The 16,964-nt window shown below is 38.4% G+C and overlaps 1 protein-coding gene and 1 long non-coding RNA gene across 2 annotated transcripts in view; one reads left to right on the top strand and one right to left on the bottom strand.

Annotated features, from left to right (window-relative positions):
* The window catches only part of DLG4 (discs large MAGUK scaffold protein 4), a 403,179-nt gene that overhangs the window by 74,260 nt on the left and 311,955 nt on the right, over positions 1 to 16,964 (top strand). The gene's annotated exons all lie outside the window — the stretch shown is intronic.
* Positions 10,613 to 16,964, bottom strand: part of LOC128663872 (uncharacterized) — a 53,916-nt gene continuing 47,564 nt past the window's right edge. The window contains exon 3 of the long non-coding RNA XR_008402906.1: positions 10,613 to 10,652. This is a non-coding gene — a long non-coding RNA (uncharacterized LOC128663872). The remainder of the gene's footprint in view (positions 10,653 to 16,964) is intronic.

Here is a 16,964-nt window from a genome sequence, read left to right as displayed (position 1 = left end):
CTATTCTGTCAATGCGTGGTGACGTGGGACATTGCGATGGGGGCGTTTTGTCAAAGCTCCCTAACTGGCGACGTATCCACAGCACCACGTCATCACCACTGCATATGTGCCAGACCTGGGAGTAAGCTCTGCCCGAACGCGGCCTATGTTAACCCGGGGGTAACTTTATCCCTGGTGGTTCTTGGGCCATAAGCAAGGGATACTTTATATTTGACCAATCAGTTTATAGTAAAAAAATTGTGTCTGTACTTAAGGTTGCCAGCTGTCCTCCAAAAAATATTGGACAATCTGTAGGTGACTGGGCACGATGGTCTGAGGGACCACACAAAGCCCCCCATCAAAGCTTTACCTTAGACCCCAATCTTTATCTTACCGGACATTTTTTTTTTACAGCCTGGTCAAAAATTGTACCACTTTAGTTGCCAGCAACACATGTGATCAGTAGAGATTTAACCCTCTTGACTTTCCTTAGCTTCTTTCTGCTCCAAATTTGTAATGCATTGAGGCATATGTGGCCTTTAACATTTAACACTCAGGGACTTGTGTGTCCAGTATTTTTGTGAAGATTTTACAGGATAGATTGCTAAAATACTGGACACCTGGCAACCCTATATGTACCCTATACCAAGTGGTTGTGCTATTGAGAGCCAATCATGCAACCCTATCTGTACCGTATACCAAGTGGTTGTGCTATTGAGAGCCAATCATGCAACCCTATCTGTACCCTATACCAAGTGGTTGTGCTATTGAGAGCCAATCATGCAACCCTATCTGTACCCTATACCAAGTAGTTGTGCTATTGAGAGCCAATCATGCAACCCTATCTGTACCCTATACCAAGTGGTTGTGCTATTGAGAGCCAATCATGCAACCCTATCTGTACCCTATACCAAGTGGTTGTGCTATTGAGAGCCAATCATGCAACCCTATCTGTACCCTATACCAAGTGGTTGTGCTATTGAGAGCCAATCATGCAATCCTATCTGTACCCTATACCAAGTGGTTGTGCTATTGAGAGCCAATTATTATTAATGCACAACCAATTATTAAAAGTCTAAAAAAAAGAAAAAAGTCAAGACAACTTTGTCAGTTTTGTAACAGAAAGACACAACCGTAACATGAGATACTTCACAAGCGCAATAGAGACTTTATGCATTCCACATGCTTGGTGTTAAAAAAGGCCGACTATGCCCTTGAAATTCCAGATATGCAAATATTTTATTCTTACAAACTTTTACATCAACTGTGTTTTAAGTAGGTTTCCAAACTTGCTACAATTGTTTTAACCGCTCAGCAATAGGTCGTCATTGCATGTATTGGGCACTTCACGCAACTATAGATGTTAGCGATAGGAACACTCGCTAATTAACCTGCAGGAGTGAGGCATATCAAATAACATTTGCCCCACAAAAATAATTTTACTAAAAACAGGATTTATTCTTTTTAAATCATTCAAAGCCTTTTAAGCACAAAGTCCTTTGGGTAGAGATTCCATCATCATTATCAGACGCATTTTGCATTTTTTCCCCCTAAGTACCTGCATCTGGCCCAGTAATTTATTGAATAATTTTGAAAAGTATATACAGTGAAATTAATTTAATTAATAATAACCATTTTCCTATGTAAATTTTAAATAAGATTGTGATTATGGTCTAATTTTATTTTGAGTAGTTACCGTTAGCATATGTGTGAGTATAATGCAATGTGGCGGCCAGCCTTTTCCTACAGTATTATTATTTACTTATAAAGTGCCAACAGATTCCGCAGCACCGTCCATGGGTACAAAGATAAAAGTACAACAGTGATACTATACAATATAAGACAACGGACAAAATTAAACAAACAAAGGGGGAATTGAGGGCCCTGTTCCCGTGGGAACTTACAATCTAGATGGGTAGGAGTAGTGGCTAACCCTCTGTATACAAGTTTCGACATTCCTGATGCCTCTAGTGTGCCACAACCAATCCCTGAAGACACCTCTTGTTCTATCTAGTGAGACTATGTTACATTAACAAAGCAGATGGGAATATGGTACATTTACAAACATTTACATAAACCATTTTGCCAGGGTAGTTCCTGCTTGTTGTAGTTGTAATTAATAACGCTTTTTGTTTCATGTGCAAGATATCATATATTGGGCATCTCACGTACTATAGATATTAATGGCAGCAACACCCACTTAAACTGTGGAAAATATAGATGAAGCAATGTCCAATGAATTTTAAGCATGATCTCATCTTTTCAACAAGACCCCCCCTGTGGCCTCACAAGTGTCTGTGAATCTAGTCTATTGCACAGAATATAACCAGTTTATGCTTGTGTAGTCTATAGTATGCACTTCCAATTCTAATGGGAATAGAAAAACCCACATTTTTAAGACAACTTATAGGAAAAGAGAATAATAATAAAAAAAAAAAGTTCCCAAAAAATGACAAGGATAACAAATATATGTTAACTTATAAATAGAATTACAATAGTTTCATACAAATGTTGTATCTAATTCGTCCAAATAATTTAACAATTTATATTACAATACCATACGGCTAGATTACGAGTTTTTGTCGGTAAGGCTTGCGGTGCTAACAAGCCTTTTTTTCTCACCGCTCACTTAAGACAACGCTGGTATTACAGGTTTTTCTAAACCTGGCGTTAGCCGGAAAAAAGTGAGCAGAGAGCAAAATTTTGCTCCACATCTCACCTCAATACCAGGTCCGACAGACATTTGATAATTTGGCCTCAGAGCATGCAATTTAAAAAAAAATCCAATTTACTTCTATTTTCAAATTTGCTCCATTCTCACAGTATTCTTTGTTGATTAGCATACCTAGGTAGGTGTTGTGTACGTGTCTGGAAAACTACATGGCAGTAAACATTGCTGTCATCTAGAACTCTTGCAAATGTATATCATTGTGAAAAGTTTTCTTGCAAAACTGCTGCCATGTAATCCTTCAGACATGTGGATGCTCCTGAGCCTACCAACCTGCTTTTAAATAAATGATACAGTGAGAACAAAGTAAACTTAACAGAAGTAAAGGGAAACAGTCTTTTCAAACTGCATACTTTATCTGAAGCGTGAAAGAAAGAAAAATGTTAGTTTCATATACTCCTATGACCGATCAGGTATAAGTTTGGTTAGCTTGATTTGATTCGATTTAGTATAATGTAATGAAAAACCATCTATCTCAATCGTTAAGGTGATTTGAGTCTGTAAATGTAATTTATTCCGTAAATATAATAGTAAAATGTTTCAAGCAGAGCAATATGTATTTGGTCTTGATTTATTTTTTCAACTGCTCAGTTAACATTCCAAAAAAAATAAATCTATTTTAATTAGCAAAGCGCTAAAGATCTGAGGGTAAAACTGACTCTTGTCTTTGCAGCATGGTCATCTACAAATCAGGGGGTAAGAAGAAGATCAGAAGCCACCACTGAGTCCGATTGTGGGGATGGGCAATGGGAAAAGTCTATAATTTCCCCCCTGCAACCTAGGGGGAAATGGGATGACAATAACAATAACTAGTATTTATATAGCGCCTTTCTCCCAGTGGGACTCAATGCGATTTTTCAGTGCTCGCTCTCAGAAATAAACAAATCGGCAGCTGAATAGTAATAGTTGTTATCATTACCCAATTTTATGGTACTCATTTGGATGAAGGGCTGAGTCGGCCCTGCCGGGATTTGAACCTGTGACCTTGGCTCTTTTAAACAGGCTTTTTTGTAGTGATGGATCTCATAAGAGGAAAAGCAGAATCTTCAGTTTCAAATAAATGGTGACAAGGTGACAAGTAGCAGTATGTTAAAGGGACAACAAAGTAAAAATTAAAAAACTGGATTGGAAAGAACATGTAATTTCCTTCTTAATATAAGGAGAGTCCATGGCTGCATTCCTTACTGTTGGGAAATACTGAACCTGGCCACGAGGAGGAGGCAAAGACACCCCAGCCAAAGGCTTATATACCTCTACCACTTCCCCTATCCCCCAGTCATTCTTTGCCTTTTGTTACAGAAGGATGGCAGAGAAGTGTCAGAAGATTTTCGGAGTTGTTTCTCAGGAGGGGTATATGCCCTTCGATATGGGACTCGAGTTTTAGGTAGTCATGTCAGCCTCTCAGTGAGAGCATTGATGAAAGTTAGAGTCTGGAGATGCAGGGAGAGTCTTCCTGCGAACCCATCCAGACTGCTAACAGCTCCTTAAACTATCAGTGTTGACGAGTTTCACTGTCTGCTTTTTCTTCACTCAAGTCCATGTCAGGAGCGATGCTACAGACTGTCACACTTGAGAGGCTGTGTTTTTGTTCCACAGCACGGATTCTGGTAAGTCACAGTGTGGCTCCTTTTATCTTAATAGAATCGTGGGTTAATATCTCCTGAGGGAGGTTTTTGAACAGTGAGGTTTAATCAAATGTGATACTTTGATTTTATGCTGTGAGATTTGTTTAGTCTCATAGACTGTTGTTATGCGGTAATGGAACATACAGGTTTTTACTTTTACTTTGAACGCTGTGCAGCTTGAAGCTTGGCACCCTTTTTCTCATAGCAGGTGCGGTCACACTTTTGTTTTCTCTTTCCTGATCGAGCTAGCTGTCGGAGAAGACGTTTGTTTCCCCGTTTGCCTGGGTCAAGGAGGAGTTCATTGGGAGTATAAAGGTGCCGTTTTATGAGAAATAAAAAGATAATTTATTCTGTGTCTGTTAGATATTGTTTTCAGGGGGGGCGTGTCAGTCAGGGCTTGGCCGGGCACACACCATATTAGCTGGAAATGAATACATTATTTGTTCAGGATATCCACGAGAATAGATTTCAGACTACGCAGCTATGATTCCAAAAGCTATTCTGTTTATTGCAAGTTGAAAGGCACTTCTGATAGCCAAGAGTTACAGCATATCGGGTTAACAAGTGACGTGTTAATAATTACATCATCTCACATAGTATTTCTGCAAGAACAAAGAAATTCATTTAAAATATAATTGGAAGAAAAGGAGTGTTAGGGAGTGATTTCTACAGACATACCTAACTTCAGATAACAGTAACTCTGGGCCTCATAGCCCAGCACAAATCAAAGCCGTTTGACATCTTGTAGTGATAACATTGCATCCAAGCGCATTTTCAGGGTCATTCTCAGAGCTATTCTAGCTATGCAAGTCTCGCTAACATCAGCATATTTCTTACTACATAATAAACCACTATAATAAAAGATTCATTAGACAAGATGGATGCCTAAGACAAAATGGCGTAGAAGAACAAGATGGCACTAATCATGCTAACAATTCCTAACATACCACCCTTTTATTTTAACAGAATAACATAAAAATAGACAGGCACAGAAAATTAGTAAAGCCTTTAACAACAGTATAAGCTTAATACTACGGTAACAGGACTCTATGTGAGAATACTATAGAGCAAAATATTCACATGTCGTGGTATAATTTTATAGGCCTATAGGGCACAATTTGTCACTGCACATAGGTGCGGCCTCTCCAATACTCTCCGTCTAACTTCCAGCATCCCCAAAACTACCGGTCTATCTGCACAAAGACCCAACCAGCCCCCCATCTACCCCCAAACAACGCTGCATCTTTTATTTCTCCACCTGCATTGCTAGCACCCCCCCCAATATGTCCAACAGTTCTTTCTCCACAGTAAAGCATGACATGGTAACAGCACAACTGTCTCTAGGTGGCCTCTGATCACTTTAAGAACAGTCTTTGTCCTCTTAGAGCGCTCCACCTTTCTCAGACACTTTGCTTTAATACAGTTCATTTGCAGTAGGGTTGCTTATCCAGTGTTCTTCCGCAGGGAGATGCTGTAAATCTGATGGTTTGTTCATGGGGTAGACAAGGCAGCCAGTGGATCCCCATAGCAAGCAGACACTCGAGTCACAAGGAGTCTAAGAAGGGAACATAAACAGCACAAGATGAGTACACACCCCAATACAATCACAATTATGTCCAAATAAAACTTCTTTCATCTTTTTTTAAGCATCACAATTCCTTTAGCTTAACTCATCCTATGTCATTTAAAACCAAGAAAAAACATTGTTGATATATAATACAAACTAAATACATTGATACTTTACAGAGAATAATTCACAGCTTCTCTATACAATTTAAACGATACTTCATGAATACTAAGCAAGTTTAAACTGCTAGACTTCATCAAGAGGCTGAATGGCTATGCTAAAACTTATGCTAAGGCCTGCCCTGTAGCAAAAATGAAAAAAATAAAACAGTCAAAAAAAATATTTTCTTTAAAAAAATGAATCTCTTTACATGGTTACTTGGAACTACTAGAAATAAAAGAACCTAGTGTTGCTTTATTCTGCACAGCTACTATCTATAATGTTTATAATTCTCCAACTATGATCCTAATAGTCAACAATCTCATCTGATGTAAACACTACTAGTTTACTAATTATTTTATGCAACCTAAATTCTCTCACACTCGTGTATGAGGAAAGAATACAATCATAACATTATTTAAAACTACAAAATCTCTTAAAGGTAAACACATCTTTATGGTAAGATAAATCCTTTCTTTGACAAACATCTGGAATTACCAAATTCAAATTGCAGATACCATACCAATTAATAAAAGGGAAAAATACGTTTACTTTCATAAACTATAATTATGCTGCTCCCTAAATAAATATTTCTCTGTATGATTAATATAACCTAGCTGAGACATGTCCTCATTATGTTCCATAGGGTGAAGGGTCTAAAATATTCTGATATATTGCAGCATTTTCTTTAAACTATAAAGGTGCAAACATATTTTTTATACTCAGTGGGCCATTCAATAGGTTGCAATACTGCAAGGTTTAGAGTGACGCTTATCTGAAGGGTTACTTTGTTTAAGTACATAAACTACAATTTGCACTAATACCAATAAGGCATGCTTTTCTGTAGACAAAACTATATGACTTCTTATAACTAATATGATCAACAGAAAATAACGCCAATACAAGAGCATACAAAACAAGAAATATAAGTAAACTAGTTAAAACAATACTCCCCTAATTTAAGTGGTTGACCCTGTAACAGCATAACAGGTCCTCAATATCAACCGGCAAGGCACAGTCCAGAGAAGGATAGTCTTTATGTTCTGACAACACACATCAGAGGAAACAGTCATGGATTACTCAGAGTCCAGTTCTGGGGCTGGTACCAGCATGCAATGCAAAGAATGGATCCAAAGATAGTTCAGCAACTTTTACTGCAGTATGGTGGTTAAAACAAGCTTGACAAAAGGTCTTTTATCTTAATTTTTTCTCTTTATAAGGTTTACTTGCATTCAATCTTCAATCTTTGGAAGAGTGCACTTATGGAATTTTATCTGTACAGATTTTACCTAAATATGGAAAACTCAAAAATAATTCAGTTCTGTCTTTAATCTCTGGATAAAGCTGCATGATCTCATCCTGCAAATACAAATATTGTGTTAAGAACAAAATAAAATAAAACATTTTAGGTTCACTTTCTTACTTAAAATACTTACAATAATAATCACCTAACTCACACAAAGATACTCATCAATATTTCCCCCTTGTTTGCGTGAAACACCCCATGTGGCACGCAAACACACTATAAAAATAAACTAAAAGACAAATCATGCACTCCACTCATGCATGCAGAATACTATTCTCAATAGCAAGCAAAATCAAATACACCTTACTACTCAATATGCCATTCATATAGCACGCTTCCCCACGCAGTCACAGAAGAGAAAAACATAACAATCTCTTAGAAAACAGTTAAAACCACTTGTCCATTCCACAAAACAAAACATTAACAGCCGACACAAACTTTAAACAACCACAATTAACCTGAAATTCAACACATATACTGACATTCACTAAAAACACAGCACTCGCAAAACACTACAAATAATTAAAATCCTAAAAGAACCATCTATACCCTGGTTTGCAAATTCTACTATGCACAATACTATAAGATCATACTAATGATGCAATCACTGCAGATGCTCAATAAACTCCAGTTGCATATTTACAAATAAAATCCCTAACCATAAATTTACAAAGGAACACACAAACACCTAAGTATCCTATATTGGGAAGATCAGATAATAATGATACACCCACTGTTCTATATAACTCCTGCTCGCATGCACCATGCAAATCCACTGTTAAATAAATCAGGTGTGGCACAAATAATTTGTGAAAAACTCTAGAATCCAGTCTAGACTTTTACATAACCAAAATTTTAATAACAACACAGTTATTTGAGTTAACTTTGTTTGTAATTTGATATTCACCATTCTGCAGCTCTTTAGCCAAATGTAACAAATGTATATAACAAAAAAAATAAGCTTTCTACTAAAGAATAATAATAAAATGTCCCCTTTAAATTGTTCCCAATGATCCATTGGCCTTACTTATAACAACAACCGACGTTCATTAAATAGCCTAAGCAAGCATAACAACACACTCACAGTGGGATGCAGGCCAGTTAAAGGGACATTTTACCCAAATTAAAAAATTATCTTTAATTGAAACTGCTGACACAGTTAAATATACTAGTTTTAGGCTTACAGTAAACCTCATTGTCTTCTCTATAAATATTTCCTTAAAATCCCAGATTTTATATCAGTTTGCCTGTATCCCTTTAAATATTTTGACTCCTCTGTTTTTTGTTTTTTTTTTTGTTTGTTTTTTTAGTCTCACAGATCGCAACACCAAGATTGTAGACAACTTATTAGTTCAGCTTGCATTACAGAGAGAATTAAGTTACACTGTGTGAATATCTGCTATCTAAACGGCAGATTTAAAAAGAATCATACAAAGAAAGGTCTCAAAAAATATATTTTGCAAACTACTAATACAGTGTTATTGCTGCTCATGAACTCCTTTCACATGAGTGAACTGGTCCTATAAAAATAAAATGACAATTTTCTATTGCTCTGTCTAAGCCCTAAGCTTCGGTTTTACAGACAAATATAAGATAAGGATCATCCGAAATTCAACCCATTGCAATTTACTACATATATACACAAACTTGCAAATGCAACTTCTCCTACATTTTAAACTATTCAGCTTGTATAACAAGCCATTGAAAATACCTTAATATCAAACCTATGTTACAGTGTACTGTCCCTTTAAGGACTAACCATTTATCACGTAACACCCATGTATATTAAAACTTCTACTGAATTAATTTACTTGCAACAGAAATGGACCCAAATACTTGTAGATAAATTTAATGATATACAGCCTATAACAATATTTTATCACTAACGCTGTGCACAGATCTTGCAAATACAATGTTAATCTCTTTTTTTTTTTTTATTTACCCGAACATGACCAAAGGTCACTCAATCATCCGCACATTCACAACTCCCTTAATTAGTTCCCTTGCAAAAAAACAATATTTATATGCCGCAACAGGTGGACAGTTTTTTTATATTTGCATACAACAATTATCACTTAAACTAAAACTGCTATTAATACATCCTTACAACGTCTGATTCCCCAGCTAAGAAACAAAAAGAAACATTTTTACAGCGATACACACACACACACAAGCTCATTTCGCATACCAGAATTCTTCCTTCTCAGGAAAACATATATTTCATAACATACCAAAGACACATAAAAATACTATAAGATTAACTTTGCACCAAATTTAAAATGTATTTGCAAGTGTCCGAATTTGCAGACAATGGCCATTTCCCCACAAATTGAGAAAAACACATTTCAAACAGGATAAAAACATCCTCTGTTCTTTTTTTATTTTATTTTGTTATTTTTTTTATCTAAGCAACTCTTTGACACGTAATAAACAGACACATCACACATGACACATCAAAATATACAAAATTTCCTTTTCATTACTGCAGAGAAAGAGTTTTACAAACGGAGCTGCTGTAACAGTTTTTTTCTATTCTCTGATCTGTGTGTGTGCTCGGTGGCCCCCCTTCTTTGCCCTCAACATTCTTTAACACAGAGTTTTCTCTTTGAATCTACACAACAGTGCTTACTGACAGCTTTTTTTAAGATCCCCCTCACTTTCTCGAGTGGATGTCTCTCTGCTTGAAATGTTTCTGTCTTTAACAGAAACTGTTAACCCTTTTGTAGACATTAAATATGTAATCTTCTCTGTGCATTATTATCTATAAGCAGACCCCATTTCCACAGCACAATAATAGCAACAATAATAAAATGCATAGCCACTTAATGTTTTCTAAGCACAGCACAATTTTATAGCAATAAAAGCAAGCAAGCAAACAAATAGTGATAGGTAACAAAAAGTAATGGATATGGACAACTTCAACACACTCAAACCCACTTATCACAATCTTGCGCGCTTACTATATAAACTATTATAAACTAGCACAGGACTATTAACCTGTCTTGAGGGATTATCACAAGTGCCGACAGGACTTCAAACCTTCACACAAACCCTGCTTCTTTCTTTACTGCAGGAATCCCTTTTAACCCTTTATCATATATTACCAACACCTATTACAAAAATAAAACCAACTACATTTAGGTTCAGTTTCACAGAGGGAAAGTAGCTTAAAAAAACACTAATCTACTTACCAACTGCGAATCCCACGAGCTGACACCAGAATTGTTAGATGTTTTTTTCAGAGGGGGGCATGTCAGTCAGGGCTTGGCCGGGCACACACCATATCATCTGGAAATGAATACATTATTTGTTTAGGATATCCACGAGAATAGATTTCAGACCACACAGCTATGATTCCAAAAGCTATTCTGTTTATTGCAAGTTGAAAGGCACTTCTGATAGCCAAGAGTTACAGCATATCGGGTTAACAAGTGACGTATTAATAACTACATCATCTCACATAGTATTTCTGCAAGAACAAAGAAACTCATTTAAAATATAATTGGAAGAAAAGGAGTGTTAGTGAGTCATTTCTACAGACATACCTAACTTCAGATAACAGTTACTCTGGGCCTCATAGCCCAGCACAAATCAAAGCCGTTTGACATCTTGTAGAGATAACAATGCATCCAAGCACATCATCAGGGTCATTCTCAGGGCTATTCTAGCTATGCAAGTCTCCCTAACATTAGCATATTTCTTACTACATAATAAACCACTATAATAAAAGATTCATTAGACAAGATGGATGCCTAAGACAAAGTGGCAGCGAAGAACAAGATGGCGCTAGTCATGCTAACAATTCCTAGCAGTGTCCTACTGTTGTTAGCGCAAGCAATGGAGGATTCTGATATGCTTGAGGGTACTCCCTCTATTCCTAATAGTAATACCTGTCTATATTGTGAGGAGGCCTTGGAATGCCTGCCCTCCCAGCTATGTTCCATATGCATCAACAAGGTTATTATGTCTAAGAAGGTTAACCCCTTTAGTACTACTGAGCTGTCCACCTCCGAGGACTTGCCACCCGTGAGGTGCATACCCGTCAGTCATCTCCATCATCACATGCAGCTTCGCATAGCACGCCTAATCCTCCGTCTGAAATTAAGCCTTTTACCATCAGACGTTACCGCGTAGTTAAAGACGGCGGTGTCTGAGGCTCTTAGTGCTTTACCTCGCCCTGCCAAGTGCAAGCGAAAGGTTAAACATAGCTCTCCGGTCCAGGGGACATCCAGTGATTTATTAGACTTGTCTGCCTCACAAGTATCCAAGGATGGGTCACACTCTGAGTCTTCAGAGGGTGAACTTTCTGGATCAGAGTCTGCTACCTCTAGGACTCCGTCTGTGGAGGAGCCAGCCTTTAGATTTAAAATTGAACACTTATGTTTTCTTCTAAAGGAGGTTCTGCCGACATTAGAGGTTCAGGAGGCCAAGTTTCCTGATGAACCTTTGATCCCTTAATTAGACAGAGTGTACTAGGACTGGGTAGCTCCGCTAACTTTTCCTATACCTGTAAAGATGGCGAACATTGTTAAGAACAAGTGGGATAGAACATGATCTTCTTTTTCCCCTTTGTCTGCCTTTAAAAAAATTATTCCCGGTCCCGGACTCTGTTTCAGCATACAGGATACTTATTTCAACTGGCAGCGGCTGTTGCCTCGGTTGCTGGAGCTGCGGCTTACTGGAGAAAATCCTTAGTGGATTTGATCGAGGTGGAGGGTCCCCTTAATGTTATCCAAGAAAGAATTAAAGCATTGAAAATTGCTAATTCTTTTATCTGTGATGCAAACATGCAGATTATTCACCTGAATGCTAAGATCTCTGGTTTCTCAGTACAGACCCGTTGGGCGCTCTGGTTGAAGTTCTGGTCTGCGGACATGACTTCTAAGTCTATACTTCTTTCCTTCCCCTTTAAGGGAAATATTTTATTTGGTCCAGGCCTGGACTCCATTATATCCACGGTTACAGGGGGCCGAATCAGAAACCATCACTCTAAAGAATCATTGCAAGGACATTCATACTACTCTCACTATTTGCAATAGGACTTCCTATATTAGCCTTACAGGTTTTTCATTGTTTTAAATTGTTCCAAATTGTTTGTGATACTTTGTTATATATTTCATATTTTGTTAGCTTTTTGAGCGCCCTCTCTGTGACCAGGTCACTCTTGCACATCAGAGGGAAGTCTTTCTGGGGTGCATGCAGGATCTGTCCTTATTAGGGGTCATTGTCCCGGTTCCTATCGCAGAAAGAGGTTTGGGATACTATTTAAACCTCTTCGTGGTCCCAAAGAAGGAGGGAACTTTCCGCCCGATTCTGGAGCTTAAGTGCTTTAACAAGTTTCTAAATGTCCCCTCGTTCAAGATGGAGACAATGAGGTCCATCCTTCCTCTAGTTCAGGAAGGACAGTTCATGACCATTATAGATCTGAAAGATGCCTACCTTCACGTTCCAATCCACAGGGACCACGTACAGTTCCTAAGGTTTACATTGCGCTTCCGTTTGGTCTAGCTACTGCTCTACGAATCTTTACAAAGGTTCTAGGGACTCTCCTTGCCTTCACCAGAACCCAAGGTATAGCAGTAGCTCCCTACTTGGACGAAATTCTGGTTCAAGCACCATCTTTTTGTCTAGCAGAGGACCTTTCGGTATCTCTTCTCTCTCTTCTTCGATCTCATGGATGGAAGATAAACTTAGAATAAAGAGTTCTCTTATTCCAAGCACCAGGGTAGAATTCCTGAGTACTATAATAGACTCTATATCCATGAGGATATTTCTAACCGACCAGAGACGTTTGGAAGCTAGCTTCGGCATGTCTTGCCCTCCGGACCTCCTTAAGGCCATCTGTGGCTCAGTGTTTGGAGGTAATTGGTCTCATGGTGTCCAGCAGGGACATAATTCCCTTTGCCAGGTTCTGTCTCAGACCGTTACAGCTGTGCATGCTGAGGCAGTGGAACGGCGATCATTCGGATCTGTCTTAACAGATTTCCCTGGACAGCTGGTCGAGAGAATCGCTTTCATGGTGGCTTTGTCTAGATCATCTGTCCCGAGGGACATCCTTTCTAAGACCATCCTGGGAGATTGTGACTACGGACGCGAATCTGTTAGGATGGGGAGCTATTTGTTGTGCCAAGAAGGCACAGGGCCTGTGGTCTCAGGAGGAACGCTTCCTTCTGATCAACATTCTAGAACTTCGAGCAATCTACAATACTCGGAAGGCTTGGCCCTCTTCTGAAATTGTGGTCCCTTCTTTGTGTCCTAATCCTTCTTCTTCGAAGGAACGTTTACTTCATAATTTGGACATGGTTCGTGCCTTGAAGTTTTATCTTCAGGCTACTAAGGATTTTAGACAAACTTCTTCCTTGTTTGTTGTCTATTCTGGGAAGCGTAAGGGTCAGAAGGTCTCTTTGACTTCCTTATCTTTTTGGTTGAGGAGTCTTATCCGCTTAGCTTATGAGACAGCGGGACATAAACCTCCTCAGAGAATTACGGCTCATTCTACTAGAGCAATGGCTTCCTCTTGGGCCTTTAAGAACGAGGCCTCTATGGATCAGATTTGTAAAGCGGCTACCTGGTCGTCCTTACACACTTTTTCCAAATTTTACAAGTTTGATGTTTTTGCTTCAGCTGAAGCAGCCTTCCAGAGAAAGGTTTTGCAGTCTGTGGTGCCCTCAGATTAGGGTTCACCTCTCTTTTTGTCCCTCCCTTTATTATTCAGTGTCCTCTAGAGCTTGGGTATAAGTTTACCAACAGTAAGGAATGATGCCGTGGACTCTCCTTATATTAAGAAGGAAAACATAAATTATGCTTACCAGATAATTTAATTTCCTTCTGTATAAGGAGAGTCCACGGCCCCCGCCCGTGTTCTCCGATGGGCGGCCCCCTAAATTTATATTTCTTTTCTGGCACCTTTTATACTCTGATATTTCTCCTACTGTTCCTTGTTCCCCCGGCAGAATGACTGGGGGATAGGGGAAGTGGGGGAGGTATTTAAGCCTTTGGCTGGGGTGTCTTTGCCTCCTCCTGGTGGCCAGGTTCAGTATTTCCCAACAGTAAGGAATGAAACTGTGGACTCTCCTTATACAGAAGGAAATGATATTATCTGGTAAGCATAATTTATGTTTTTTAACAACTTTCCAGTTTACATCTATTATCACATTTGCTTTGTTCCCTTGATGTCCTTTGTTGAAGTGTAAAGCTAGGTAGGCTCAGGAGCATTCACGTTGTTTTATTTAGCCATCTGGTAGCAGTGTTTGCAATAGTGTTTATAGAAATGTTATAAATAGTTGCATATACTGCAGCCATAGAGTGGTAAAGACACGTGCACACTCCTGAGCCTACCCAGCTTTACACTTCAACAAAGGACATCAAAGGAACAAAGCAAATATAATAATAGATGTAAACTGGAAAGTTGTTTAAAATTGCTTGCTCTATCTGAATCATGAATATTTAATTTTGACTTTACTGTCCCTTTAACTCATATTGTAAATTTATGGTTGCCATTTTAATATATATAATATATCAAAGGGAAAAGGGCTAAAGCATATGCAGCATACTACTGACCTTTTTCTGTTTCTCTAAAGAAACAGTCTTTTCTCTGACTTTACCTAGAGCACTGGTTTTCAAACCTGTCCTTAGGTCTCCCCAACTGGCAAGATTTTCAGGATTAACTTGGATGAGAGCAGGTAAAATAACCATGTTTACTAAATCAGCAAATTATTTCACCTGTGCTCCAGTTCAGATATCCTCAAATGTGGTGTGTTAGGGAGGACAGGTTTGAAAACCAGTGACCTAGAGTGTTGCAGATGTTTCTGCAAACCTACACAGAAGCTGAATAGATGTGGCCAATGCAAATATAAACCATTGCAACTAATTGTTTCCATGGTAAATAATAATAGGGGGTGCCCTCAATGTGTAGAGTAATAGTTGGTGGGCAATTGTAACACTAAGTCAATAGTGGGATGAGTATTAGTGCTAATAATAAATCAAAGTGTACAGTATTAAATGAGATACATAAAAAACAGAAAAAGATAACAGATAAATCCTCAAAGTACACAGCAATAAATGATGTACATATAGATTAGAAAAAGATGGTATCAGTGAGGTGAATAAGGTGGCACAATCAAGGCAGCTATCTGTAGAGGATCAAGGCCGTGACCCAGGATCAGTAATCTGCTGTGATTAGAAGAGGACAGAAGCGCCACATGGCCCAATATTGTTGGAAATATTTTGGTATAAAATATGTGATGAGTACACTCACATATGATAGGACACCCCTAGTGGTGTAGATGGAGCGATCTGGGGTCAATAGCAGTCACCCAGAAGACTGACTTCCAGTGGATGTAATGTGATCTGTAGAATACAACACAAAGCACAAAAGGGGTGCCTATATGGCCTAGTATTGCTGGTGCAAATGGGTAGTATAAATAAATGAAATTCACTCACATTTGGTGGAGCACCTCCCTTGGTGCTACAGAGGCAAGCTGGGGTCAATATAGTCACCCAGTAGACTTAACACCGGAAATCAGAAACTCTCAGTGGTCCAATCGCAGATTTAAAGTAAAGATGGTAGAAAACAAACAGGCAGCAAGTGGTAAGTTATAAAACTTACTTTAGTTAAAAGATTAAAAATATTAGCAACGCGTTTCTCGGCCAACCAGTGGCTGTTTCATCAGGCTTAGTAAAAAGGATTATGTTATCCGGTGTTAAGTCTACTGGGTGACTATATTGACCCCAGCTTCCCTCTGTAGCACCAAGGTAGGTGCTCCACCAAATGTGAGTGAATTTCATTTATTTATACTACCCATATGCACCAGCAATACTAGGCCATATAGGCACCCCTTTTGTGCTTTGTGTTACATCACATTACATCCACTGGAAATCAGTCTTCTGGGTGACTGCTATTGACCCCAGATCGCTCCATCTACACCACTAGGGGTGTCCTATCATATGTGAGTGTACTCATCACATATTTTATACCAAAATATTTCCAACAATATTGGGCCATGTGACTCTTCTGTCCTTTTCTAATCACTGCAGGTAATTGTTTCCATATTAATGATGACTAGGCTGACCATATTGCCGCTTTAAAAAGGGAAACATATGAAAAAAACATATGTCAGGGCTTTTTAAAGAAATGCTTTGAATAATGTTCTGTTATAAGAACCCTGACATATGTATTTTTCATATGTGTCCCTTTTTAAAGCGGCAAAGTGGTCAGCCTAATGATGACTGTCTGTATTTAAAAGGTGTTGTTTTTATCACTTAAATAATAATAACAAAAGAAGAAATGTGCAATTAACAATTTTGTATAATTTTACCTAATATCCAAACAATTACTTGCAATCATATGAAAATTCTGATAATAATTTCATTGTATTTAAGTTTCTTACACCTAGATTTAGAGTTCTGTGTTAGCCGTCAAAAGCAGCGTTAAGGGGTCCTAACGCTGCTTTTTACCGCCCGCTGGTATTTATAGTCAGCCAGGAAAGGGTCTACCGCTCACTTCCCTACCACGATTAAAGGCTACCGCAGATCCCCTTACGCCAATTGCGTATCCTATCTTTTCAATGGGATCTGCCTAACGCCGGTATTTGGAGTCTT

The sequence above is a fragment of the Bombina bombina genome, chromosome 6, assembly GCF_027579735.1.
Source record: "Bombina bombina isolate aBomBom1 chromosome 6, aBomBom1.pri, whole genome shotgun sequence".
Classification (NCBI taxonomy): domain Eukaryota; kingdom Metazoa; phylum Chordata; class Amphibia; order Anura; family Bombinatoridae; genus Bombina; species Bombina bombina.
Note: the sequence above shows the minus strand (reverse complement) of the source record. Positions and strands in the feature narration are given on the sequence as shown.